Source organism: Theropithecus gelada, chromosome 16, assembly GCF_003255815.1.
Source record: "Theropithecus gelada isolate Dixy chromosome 16, Tgel_1.0, whole genome shotgun sequence".
Taxonomy (NCBI): Eukaryota; Metazoa; Chordata; class Mammalia; order Primates; family Cercopithecidae; genus Theropithecus; species Theropithecus gelada.
Genome location: NC_037684.1, coordinates 35008976 through 35021966, shown reverse-complemented (window position 1 = coordinate 35021966; position 12991 = coordinate 35008976). Strand labels below are relative to the sequence as shown.

Sequence of the window (12991 nt, the reverse complement as noted above, 5' to 3'; positions counted from 1 at the left end):
ACAGGCATGAGCCATGGTGCCCAGCCTATCCATGTGTATATATTTAATGGGATCATAGTTGTTATATGGCTTGATCTTTTTAATTAGTTTTTTTTTTTTTTTTTTTTNGATCATAGTTGTTATATGGCTTGATCTTTTTAATTAGTTTTTTTTTTTTTTTTTTTTGTATTACAGTTCTTGAGTGAAAGCACTGTGTATACATCTTTGAGTACCTATGAGAATATTTCTGTTGGATAGATTTCTAGAAGTGCAGTTGCTGGGTAAAAGTTTGAGCATTTACATTTGTGATTTTGATGGCTATTACCTTTATAATACTATGTAACCAAATTTAATAATAGCTTAAAAAGTGTAATTAAAAAGTTTCCCAGTCTGGGTACAGGTGCTTGGTCAAGTAAATAACTGGAACTTGTGGTGGGTGAAGTCTATCCTAGGTTCAGCTGATGCCTGTTCTTGTTAGGTGGTTGATCACTTCAGACATCCCCATTAACATCCTAGTGGATCTTCATCTGATGGGTTTAGCATAGAATGCTCAGGTTGCTTAGTGTGTGTTGGTCCGCTGTTTGCCAGGCATTGTGCTGCATGTAGGGGACAGAGATAAAACAAACTATAACCCTCCTTTTTAAGAAGTACATAGTCGGACAGGCACGGTGGCTCATGCCTGTAATCCCAGCACTTTGGGAGGCCGAGGCTGGCGAATCACGAGGTCAGGACTTTGAGACCAGCCCGGCCAACATGGTGAAACCCTGTTTCTACTGAAAAATACAAAAAATTAGCTGGATGTGGTGGTGGGTGCCTGTAATCCTAGCTACTCGGGAGGCTGAGGCAGAAGAATTGCTTAAACTCAGGAGGCGGAGGTTGCAGTGAGCCGAGATTGTGCCACTGCACTCCAGCCGTGGTGACAATGAGAGGTTGTGTCTCAAAAAAAAAAAAAAAAAAAGTACATAGTCTAGGGAAGAAAGAGATGGCAAATTTGTGAGTTTATATTGTACCATGAGCAATAGCCAAGGTGTCATGGGAGTGCAGCCTAGAGGGAGGGACCCCACCTCAACCTGAGAGTAATGGGGAATACTTGAAAGAGCATGTATGTAACCTTGAGCTGAACCTTGAAAGAGTAGCATGAGTAAAGGTGCAGGGGCGTAGAAGAGCCAGGGAAAGTACGTTTCACGTGGCTGTAGTAAGGACAGGCTGGAGATGAGGTCGATTGTAAAAAGGGGGCAGATAATGGTGTGTGGGGAATTTGGCCTCATCCTTACTCTAGAGTCAGTGAATGATTTTAAACGGTTAGATTTAGGTTTACCCCCTCCTTTCATTTTTTCTTCCCTTTCTAATAATCATTTCGGGTAGTGTACGCTAGATTAGATAGGCTTGCTGAGACAGGAAGAAGGAAGAATAGTTGGGAGATTATTACTGCCTGAATTACTGTAGTACACAATGAGGCTCTGCACTAGGGCAGTGGCACTAAGGATGGAATGAATGTGCCTATCATTCTGTGTGTTGCCAACTCTCACCCTCTGTGCACCAACTCACCCTTCAAAATTCAGTTAGTATGTTATCTTTTCTAGAAGCCTTCCTTGACCCCTTCAGGTGAAATACAGTACTGTATCAATCAAGGCTACCTTCACACCTAATTTATATTTTACTATCTTGTATCTGGCATTTAGTAGATGTTTAAATTAAATATTTATGGTAAAAAGTAAGTTGGTGATTTGAGGTCATGATTCACTCACATAGACAATGTTGAGGAGCAGGAGGAAGTTTTAGATTTGGTGTTGGGGCGGGGAATGGGTTTTGAATATGGTATGCTTGAAGTAGTTGTATAGGCAATGCTGAATTCTACTCATTTCTTTCTTTTTTTTTTTTTTGGAGACAGTCTCATTCTGTCACCCAAGCTGGAGTGCAGTGGTGTGATCTCAGCTCACTGCAGCCTCTGCCTCCCGGATTCAAGTGATTCTCGTACCTCAGCCTTCTGAATAGCTGGGATTACAGGCATGCACTACCACACCCGGCTAATTGTTTCTATTTTTATTATAGTAGAGATGGGGTTTCGCTGTGTTGGCCTGGCTGTTCTCGAACTCCTGACCTCAAGTAATCTGCCTGCCTTGGCCTCCCAAAGTGCTGGAATTACAGGCGTGAGCCACCTTTCCCGGCCCTACTCCCTCCCTTCCTATACTCCTTCCCTCCCTCCCTCCTTCTTCCTTTCCCTCCTTTTCTTCTCTCCCCTCCTCTCCTCTCCCCTCCCTTCTCTCTCCCCCTCCCCTCTCCCCTCTTCTCTCCCGTCTCCTCTTTTCCTTCTTTTGAGACAGAATCTTGCTCTGTAACCCAGGCTGGAGTGCGGTGGCGTAATCACAGCTCACTGCAACCTCCACCTGCCAGGCTCAAGTGACCCTCCCACTATGCCCAGCTAATTATTATTTTGTTAGAGACTGGGCCTCAGTGTGTTGTCTAGGCTGGTCTCAGACTACTCCTTCTGTGCTCAGGCAATCCTCCTGCCTTGGCCTCCCAAGTGTGAGCCACCATGCTTGGCCATCATTTACTTTAAAAAAAGAAGTGTTTTTGTTTGGGTGGCTTTTTTGATGGGGGCTATGTTGCCTAGGCTGGCCTTGAACTCCTTGGCTGAAGCCATCCTCCTGCCTCCTGAGTAACTGGGAGTACAGGCGCCTGCCACTGCACCCAACTTCTACTCATTCTTTAGGTTTCAGCCTAGATGTTCTTTTTTCTGAAAAGCCTTTTCTGACTCCGCCTACTTCTCAGCCTGTATGAGAATTGTCCCTCCGCCCCCAAATCACACAGTAGTGTCTGTCTTTACTTCTGCTTGTCATCCTTGTATGTACTTACTGTGGTGCTTTGAATACTCTAGGCATTTTAATATTTATTGGAGATACTCAGTAGGTAGTTGGTGTTCTTTGACTTTCCTCTAAAGACTAAAATTGAGAATTTACTCTCAGGCAGTTGGGACCCTTTCAGTTTAAGCCTTAAACTATCTAGTGTAGTAGTTAAAAGCGTTAACTACTTTAGCATTATGGATCCTGCCCCTGCAACTTCGTAGTTGTGTGATCATGGTCAAATTACTTAACTTCTTTGAGCATCTATAAAATGAGGATAGTAGTACTTACCTTACATTGTTATTGTGAAGATTAAATAAGAGAGTATATGTAAGGTATTAGCATAGTAGTTGACATAGTAAAAGGCTAATTAATGTTGGTGAACAACATTTGTAATAACCTATCCTGCACTCAGGAATTACTCCTTTATTAATATAAAGCTTTTTCAGTTAAGAAGTTCTATTGGCCAAGGAGATTGATGATGGTCTTGTGGGATGACACACATTATCTCTTTGTTTTATAGTAAAATTTTTGTCTCTCCTTCCCCATTGTATTCCACAACAAATCTACTTTTGTTTATGTGTAAAATAAATACTTTGTAGTACATTCCATAATGTAGCTTGCAGTACTTCATCACAGATCAGTGTGTAGCTGTTCTTTTCCTCTCTTTGTCTTCAGAAGCTGTACGTATACCACCCGATTCATACAAGTTGTTCTATGGATCATGCCTCACGTCTTTCCCATTATTTTGATTGTGTCAATTTTTTGATTCGTGTTTCCTCCTCTTTCTCTTCTTAGTAAAATTTTACACTTGAGGGAAACCCCCACGAGGCCTTTTTGACTTCTCTAGTCCAGTCATTTAGGGCTTACAATGCTTACTATGTACCAAGCTCTAGATAAAGTTAGCATGCTAAAGAAGGGTGCTGTTAAGGAACTTTGTCTTGGAAATAGAATTAGTTAACAATTAAGGAAAATTCAGATAATTTGAACTGAATGACAGTGACTTTAAGTGCATTATACAATTCAAGCAGGAAGAAAGTGATATGAATTGAAAGAGTCTAAGAAGTTTGTGGAGATGCTATGTATTGAAAAATTAGTAAGTTTGGGGACCAAAAAAAAAAAAATAGAAGAAGGAGCTTCCAGGTAGAGGTAGCAACATAGGCAAAGATATGGAGTTGGGAATCTGTGGGGAGTTCTGGGTCTGTATCAATTGATGTACTTGCTCTGACGTTATTATAAGTCTCATCTTGAAGAATGTGAACTCATTAAAAAGGTGTGAGGGGCTGGGTATGGTGGCTCACGCCTGTAATCCCAGCACTTTGGGAGGCTGAGGCAGGTGGATCACCTGAGGTCAGGAGTTGGAAACCAGCCTGGCCAATGTGGTGAAACTCCGTCTCTACTAAAAATACAAAAAAGTTAGCTGAATGTGGTGGCGGGCACCTGTATAATCCCAGCTGCTCAGGAGGCTGTGGTAGGAGAATCACTTGAACCTGGGAGGCAGAGGTTGCAGTGAGCTGAGGTCGTGCCATGGCACTCCAGCCTGGGGGACAAGAGAGGGACTTCGTCTCCAAAAAAAAAAAAAAAAAAAGTGTGAGGAACTCATTCAGAGTAGGAAAGTGAGATGATAAAAAGGTAAAGGAAAGTTTGGGGCACTGAGGCACTAGTCAGGAAGCTGTTGTGATAATCTAGACAGGAGCTGATGGATTGGATTGATAGTGTTAGAAATACGAAGATGATATACCAAACCTGAAAAGCTTTGTGAGAAGCAAAGAAGTGAAAAACGAAGGATTTCATCACAAAGGAGATGAAGTTATGAAGGAAAAGAGAGGTTTCTTTCCGTTCTTTATAAGCCATCACATTTTTGTTTGTCATGTATTTGGCCTTTTTGTTAGACTTTGGCCCCTTCACATTTCTGGATTTAAGCTTTGGTAGAGAATTTGACTATTATATTCTGGTTGAAGTTCTCATTGCATCTTATCTGGATTATTGTGGTAGCTTCTTTATTGGTCTTTGCCGTCTGTAGATGCTTTTTTACTTTTAATCCATCCTACCCAACTGGTCTCTCTAAAGCACAGTCTGACGTTTCACTCCCATTTAAAAAAATGTTTAATGATGTTCTGCTGTCATTATATATATATACACACACACATTTATATATATATACACACACACATATATATGTATATGTGTGTGTGTATATATATGTAATTTTTATTTTTCAGAGACTCGATCTTGCTATGTTGACCAGGCTCGTCTCAAACTCCTGGCCTCAAGCAATCCTCTTGACTTGGCCTCCCAGAGTGCTGGGATTACATGCCTGAGCCACTGCACCTGGCCTCTGCTGTCCTTTTTTGTTTGTTTGTTTTTGAGACAGAGCCTCTCTTTGTCGCCCTGGCTGAAGTGCAGAGGTTCAGTTTCAGCTCATTGCAGCCTCCCCCTCCCGGGTTCAGGTGGTTCTCGTGCCTTAGCCTCCCTAGTAGCTGGGACTACAGGCACCTGCCACCATGCCCGGCTAATTTATTTTATTTTTATTTTTATTGTTTATTTTTTTGAGATGGAGTCTCACTTTTGTCACCCAGGCTGGAGTGCCATAGCGCGATCTTGGCTTACTGCAACCTCCGCCTCCTGGGTTCAAGCGATTCTCCTACCACAGCCTCCCGAGCAGCTGGGATTACAGGTGCCCACCACCACACCCAGTTAATTTTTTTGTATTTTTAGTAGAGACAGGGTTTCACCATGTTGGCCAGTCTGGTTTCGACCTCCTGACCTCAGGGGATCCACCTGCCTCGACCTCGCAAAGTGCTGGGATTGCAGGTGTGAGCCACTGCACCTGGCCCCTCTACTGTCTTTAAGTTTGAATTAAGGCTATTTAAGGCTGTCCATTAAGGATCTGGCTTCAAACTGCCTTTCCACCTTCTTTCTACTGCTTCCTCTATTAAAATATGCTTTATATTTTAAGCAAATTGTTAATTTTTTTATTTTTATTTTTTGAGATGGAGTCTCACTCTTGTTACCCAGGCTGGAGTGCAGTGGCGCGATCTCGGCTCACTGCAACCTCCGCCTCCTGGGTTCAAGCAATTCTCCTGCCTCAGCCTTCCAAGTAGCTGGGAGTACAGGCGCCCACCACCACACTTGGCTAATTTTTGGTAATTTTAGTAGAGACGGGGTTTCGCCATGTTGGCCAGGCTGGTCTCCTGATCTCAGGTAATCTACCTGCCTCGGCCTCCCGAAGTCCTGGGATTACAGGCATGAGCCGCTGCGCCTGGCCCAAATTGTTCTTTTAACCTTCAGAATGTTGCCTTTTCCCACACAGCCTTGCCTTTTCTTATGCCATTTCCTTTCCCTAGAATACCACATTACCATTCTCCTGTCCTAGCCTATTACATAATGACATTTTAGCTAATTTTCAAGTCTCAGCTAAAATTGCGGGAACTTCATGGACACTTCCCTAATCATCCTTCCTCCTGTTTCTTTCCTTCCTTTGTGTAGAGTAATGAGGTAATGGTGAAGGAAGAGGTTAGTAGAAGCCACATTATGGGCACACTTTTCTTCCCCGTCTGATTTTTGCTTTTGTTTTCAGTGCACGTGCGGTTGTAACACTTGTCTTGTTGGCCACCCAGATGACCTATCCCTTCCCCTTTGTTCTCTGCAGCTTAATATTTTTGCAAGGTGGATGCTTCCAGGTTATTCTTGTGTATCTGGAGTCTTGTCTTGGGAATTTACCGGGAATAAATGAGGTTTTCATTTGTGGGTGTGGAGTTAGTTCTGACTTACAGTATTTGAAGCAGCTGGATACGTTTTGCTTTTGAAAGAGTATATAGATGTGTGTGTATGATCTTTATCTCTAGGATATGGTTCTCTATTGGGAGGTGTGATGTTGAGCCCCCCCAACTCCCGTATTTGACATGTCTGGAGACATTTTTAATTGTCATAATTTTTAGAAGGGTACTACTAGCATCTAGCAGGTGGAAACCAGAGATGTTGCTAAACATGCTACTGCCAGGATAGCCCCCGTAATAGATTACTCGTCGTGAGATGTCAATAGTGCTGAGGTTGAGAAATTCTATCCTAGAAGAATGTTTTTGCTTCACAAGTGCCACTTGTGTTAGGTAGAAGTTTGTCCTTGGACCGATAGTGCAATTTAGAATAATATAATTAACATAGGAAGGGATCCTAGAGGTCACATATTTGAACTTTATCCCAACTTGTATTTCTCACAGTGATGTTTTGCATGATATTAATAGATGTAATGGGAAAAAGTGCTTGTTAAATAAGTTTGGTAAAGGTAAACATTTGCATATTCAGTATGATGCAGTACATTGTGAGTCTCCATCTGGGAAGTTTTTCTGAAATGTGTTTGCTTGCTGAGTGCATTTAACATCTTCCAGACCCTAAAATACTTCCTTGAAAGTGAGAGAAACTATTGATTATCTAGCCCAACCTTTTATGGCTAAATGACCTTGAATAGGTAGCCTTTTCTTTTATCTGTACAAGCTTACTGCAGAATCTCAATTTGTGTGAGTGACAGCAGGTGTAGCAGCTCCATCTGTATTTGTCAGATTATAGTTTACTTACTGAATGAACTAAAAATTGGGATATTTGGGGCTTGAAATTTTATTCTGAATGTACAGTCTGACTTTATCCCCACTGGTAAATTAGAAATTACAATCTCAGCCCTAGTTCTACTGCCCAGGTCGTTATGAGGATTAATCAGTTAATTATAGCTTTTAATGCTTTGTATTCTTTGGAGAAAGGTGATTTATCAAATAGGCTGTTGTGCTGTTTGTGTAGAACTGCTTCCTTTTTTTGGGTGTTTTTTTTTTTGTGTGTTTTTTTTTTCCTTTAGCCCTGAACTTGCTTCTGTAAGAACTGCTTAAATTTGACAGTCTTCACCTGCTTTACATTGTCGATGATTGAAGCTTTTTGGATTTTGTAGGGGTCAAGTGGGATAGAAATTATTGTTTTGCTCTGTATATTGAATTTAAGAATGTTACTATGGGCTGGGCGCGGTGGCTCATGCCTGTAATCCCAGCACTTTGGGAGGCCAAGGTGGGCAGATCAGGAGGTCAGGAGATCGAGACCATCCTGGCTAACACAGTGAAACCCTGTCTCTACTAAAAATACAAAAAATTAGCCGGGCATGGTGGCGGGCACCTGTAGTTCCAGCTACTCAGGAGGCTGAGGCAGGAGAATGGTGTGAACCCGGGAGGTGGAGCTTGGCAGTGAGCTGAGATTGTGCCACTACACTACAGCCTGGGTGACAGAGCAAGACTCCGTCTCAAAAAAAAAAAAAAGAATGTTACTGTGATTTTGTTTTACTTGGAATTTTTAGCTCTTTAAGCATTTCCATTATTTTCTTTTTGTTTCTCTCCATTTTATTGTACAAGTTAATACATGTTTATGGTGGAGACTTTACATAAGCCAAGAAACAAAAGACAAGAATCTTACCAATGACTTTTTAAAGCAAAATTGAGATGATACTGTGTTTTGTTTTATAACTTTTTTCATTTAATAATGAAGCAAGCACTTTTCCATGTTAGTAAATATAGCTCTGCAACACTTATGGTTGCACAGTATTCCATTGTATGGATATTTAATAATTTAACTGAGTTTTTGGTGTTCAGTTTTCTTTTTATTATAAACAACATTATGAAATATTAAAAGTAAGTCTAGACATAACAGGGAAAAGAGTAAAGTACTAAACTTAGGTAGTGGTTTATGGCAATTGTAGCTAATTGCAAAATAGGTGCATTTTTCCTGTGCATTAAAAAGCCATGGAAATTTATTCCTTCTATGTTAGCTTTTTGTTAACATAACATCATGATGGCATCCTTGTGGGAAAGGCTGTGTTACTTGTAGATGAGGAAACTTAAAGAACAAAATAGTTAAGTAACCTACAGGAGGTGGAGCCAGAATGGGAACTGAGATAATATGCTCACTTGAGCCAGTGCTCCTCTTATGAATATCTTTGGGGGTAATGTTGAATCTCAGCTAGTATTTCAAGTCAATAAAGGGAGAGGGATCTGGAGTTGTCTTCTTTTTTTTTTTTTTCCTTTCACAATGGTATTTCTTTGGTATAGAAATCCCAAGATTTAGGAGTTAGGAATGGGAATTTCTTCTGAAAAAGTAGTAACTTTTTCCTCTGCTCTGCACTCTCTTCCCTCCCCCACCCCCTTATTTAGATGATTGTTTTAGTAACTATACTATGCTGTGTATCCTGTGGTGATATTGAAACCAAGTAGAAGGTGCAAATCAAACTATTGCCTTTGAAGTGTATATGTTAATGTCAAGTTCATAGACATCATTTCAGTGAAGTCTTGGAGTAGATGGGATTTATATTTATTTATTTATTTAAGATGGAGTCTTGCTCTTGTTGCCCTGGCTGGAGTGCAGTGGTGCAGTCTTGACTCATTGCAACCTCTGCCGCTTGGGTTCAAGCGATTCTCATGTCTCAGCTTCCTGAGAAGCTGGGTTTACAGGTGCTGGCCACCACACTCAGCTAATTTTTGTGTTTTTAGTAGAGACAGGGTTTCACCATGTTGACCAGGCTGGTCTTGAACTCCTGACCTCAGGTGATCCGCCTGCCTTGGCCTCCCAAAATGCTGGGGTTACAGGTGTGAGCCACTGCGCCCAGCCAGAGTAGATGGGATTTAAGCCGGCATTTTTCTTAAAGTTGTAAGCTTTAAAGAATTGAATAATTTCAGAATAACTTTGATAAGTTTACTACTTAAGCACCGTCTGTGGTGTGATGTTAATTATGACCTTCTTTTTCATTTGTGCTGGAGTAAGACTGGGTTTTCCTAAGTTTTATATAAGTCATAAAGCATATCTGAGCCCTTGCCTGGGTCCTCAGAGGGAAGCTGTTTCCTGCGCTTGCTAAGTCTTACTGTATTGCTCTCAGGCAGTAGGGTACAACTACTCTTCAAATGTTGTATTAATCATCTGGCACCAATAATATGCCTCCTTGCATTGCTCATATCAGCTACATATTGACATTCAAAAGAGGAGGAGATTGGGAGGCCGAGGCGGGCGGATCACGAGGTCAGGAGATCGAGACCATCCTGGCTAACACGGTGAAACCCCGTCTCTACTAAAATACAAAAAAAAAAAAAAACTAGCCGGGCGAGGTGGCGGGCGCCTGTAGTCCCAGCTACTCGGGAGGCTGAGGCAGGAGAATGGCGCGAACCCGGGAGGCGGAGCTTGCAGTGAGCCGAGATGGTGCCACTGCACTCCAGCCTGGGCGACAGAGTGAAGACTCCGCCTCAAAAAAAAAAAAAAAAAAAAAAAAAAAAGAGGAGGAGATTGAAAGCAAATATCTGATAGTGATTTTTGTTTGTCTATGGGAAAAACCCTTTGCATATTATAAAACTGACTCAGAATATTTTGAACAACTATCTTGGTCTAGCTTGACTGGTCTATAACATAGTGTTTAATAATATATTAGGAATTAGTATTATATTTAAAATTAGAAATGAGAAAAGACAACATAGAATAATTTGTGCCACACAGAATGCCATATGCCAGAAAGCACACAGGAGAAAACTCCATAAGCCCTGAAAATCTAGTTCTTTTCTAGAATGTTGGTTAAAATACAACCCTGGGACAAGAAACTTACGGTATTAGTAATTATATGAGGCCAGGCACAGTGGCTCACACCTGTAATCCTAGCATTTTGGGATGCTGAGGCAAGTGGATCACCTGAGGTCAGGAGTTCGAGACCCGCCTGACCAACATGGTGAAACTCCATCTCCACTAAAAATACAAAAATTATCCGGGCATGGTGACACATGCCCGAAGTGCCTGAAGTCCCAGCTACTCGGGAGGCTGAAGCAGGAGAATTACTGGAACCCAGGAGGCGGAGGTTGCAGTGATCTGAGATTGCGCCGCTGCACTCCAGCCTGGGCAACAGAGCGAGACTACATCTCAAAAAAAAGAAAAACAAAAACACAGCAGTAAACAGATTTGACCCATACGTGTATTGGTGCTTTTATGAATAATGTTTTCTCATTTATTTGAGTATTTTTATGTTAATGATTCGAATTGTCATACTATAAAGGAGCTTACTATAGTGCTGTAGGGCCTACCATCCCATGTTGGTATTGCTCCAAAGATAAACTTTTTTGACTAAATTGGAGATTGCCCTCATTTGGGGTAGGGAATGGGGGTGCTTAGTCCAGTGATTTAACAAGCATTTTGGTCTCAGGACCCTTTTTTCACTCTTAAAATTTGTTGAGAACAGCATGTAACTTGTTTTTCTTAGAAACTTGGAGAAATTTTAAAAAATACTTAATAAGTAATTCAGGCTGGGCATGGCGGCTCATGCCTATAATCCCAGGAGTTTGGGAGGCTGAAGCTGGGAGTTTGATACCAGCCTGGGCAACAGAGTGAGACTCCATTTCTACAAAAATTCAAAACATTAGCTGGGCATGGTGGCAAGCACCTATAGTCCCAGCTACTGGGAGGCTGAAGCAGGAGGATCACTTGAGCCCAGGAGGTTGAGGTTTCAGTGAGTCATGATTGTGCCCCTGCACTCTAGTCTGGGTGACAGAGCTAGACCCTGTTTGAAAATAACAGCAACAAATAAATGATCTATCTTGCACTTAAACATTCACTGGACATTTTATTGTTCACTGGGTTACGCAGATCTTCCAAATGTTACACATTACATTATGTGGAATCAAAAATTCACATTCATTAATATTGTCACAAGTCTGTCAAATCAGAAATGGCTTTTAAAATATTGGGAAAGTCCAAGTGCAGCAGCTCACACCTATAATCCCAGCACTTTGGAAGGCCGAGGTGGGCGGATCACGAGGTCAAGAGATTACGACCATCCTGGCCAAAATGGTGAAACCCCGTCTCTGCTGAAAATACAAAAAATTGCCGGGCGTGGTGGCGCACACCTGTAGTCCCAGCTACTCAGGAGGCTGAGGCAGGAGAATCACTTGAACCCAGGAGGCAGAGGTTGCAGTGAGCTGAGATCGCACCACTGCACTCCAGCGTGGCGGCAGAGCGAGACTCCGTCACACACACACACACCCCAAATAAAATCTTGGGAAAATGTTTAAGTTCATGATTGTTGATACAGTTTTCAAAAACACTAATCTTTGCTTTAAAAAATCAGATTTTATTATTGGCAGCAAATATATCATCATTGGTTTTCCTTGAAGTGACAAGTTCACTTTGTTCATTTGCAAGAAAATGTCTGCTAGTGAAGCAGGTTTCACATAATCAGTTTGTCAGTAGTTCTGCCAAGTAAAAATAGTGTTCCATGAGCAAAGCTCTAGTTCATTTTGCAACTCAGTTGTACTGTACTTTTTCCTGAGAATTCATAAAGCAGCAGAGTGCTTTATGCATACTTTCCCTTTCATCACAAAAAATACTTTTTAAAAATGCACTAAAGGCTCAAGATAATTAATAATTTTTGCTGCTTCATCAAGGACATCTTAAGTGGAACTCCCTTAAAAAAAAAAAAAAACTGAGTGGAGAATGTAATGACTATTGGTATAGTTTGGTGCCTCTGCCTTGATTTGTGCTAATAATGTGCCAGCAGTTTTGTTCACCTTTGTTTTTGTATTCTGATTGCAAATATCAACACAGTGAAAAAGGCAGATAATATTCTAGTATTGCTATGAAAATACCTTTGATTTCACGAACCTCCAAAATAGTCTGTGAGATCCCCAGAAGTCCAGAGACTACACTTTAAAGAAAACTGGCTTAGTTCTTTACGTATGTTTCCTTTGACTCCAAGACCACATAGATCAAGGGTGGGGGGGGGGTGATCAAACAGAGGCATATGACTGGGGTTTTTAGCTTGGTTACTAAATAAAAGCAGTGCCATTACCTAAGATAATGAAACAGGATGCGGAATAGTGTGCTGGAAGGAGGAAGTGAATTCTGAGCTTCAGGTGGCTTGAGGAACATAGAGGTATGGGAATCTTAATATTAGTGCAGCTCAGAAGTTTTTCTTAGGGTTAGGTAACCTCACCATACTAGTGGTTTTTGAGAGAGAAGAGGGCAGAAGAGACCTTGTGCAGCACCAACATTTACGGGTCCAGGAGGAAGAGAAGAGGATGATAGTACAAGGACATCAGGAAAGAATTAGAAGGATATCGGTATTGTCCAGTGCTGCAGAGAAGTCAGATAGAATGGGGACTGAGCCTTGACCA

At 41.5% G+C, this 12991-nt stretch overlaps 1 protein-coding gene across 4 annotated transcripts in view; it reads left to right on the top strand.

Moving 5' to 3' along the window:
• The window catches only part of KANSL1 (KAT8 regulatory NSL complex subunit 1), a 198526-nt gene that overhangs the window by 41575 nt on the left and 143960 nt on the right, over positions 1-12991 (top strand). The gene's annotated exons all lie outside the window — the stretch shown is intronic.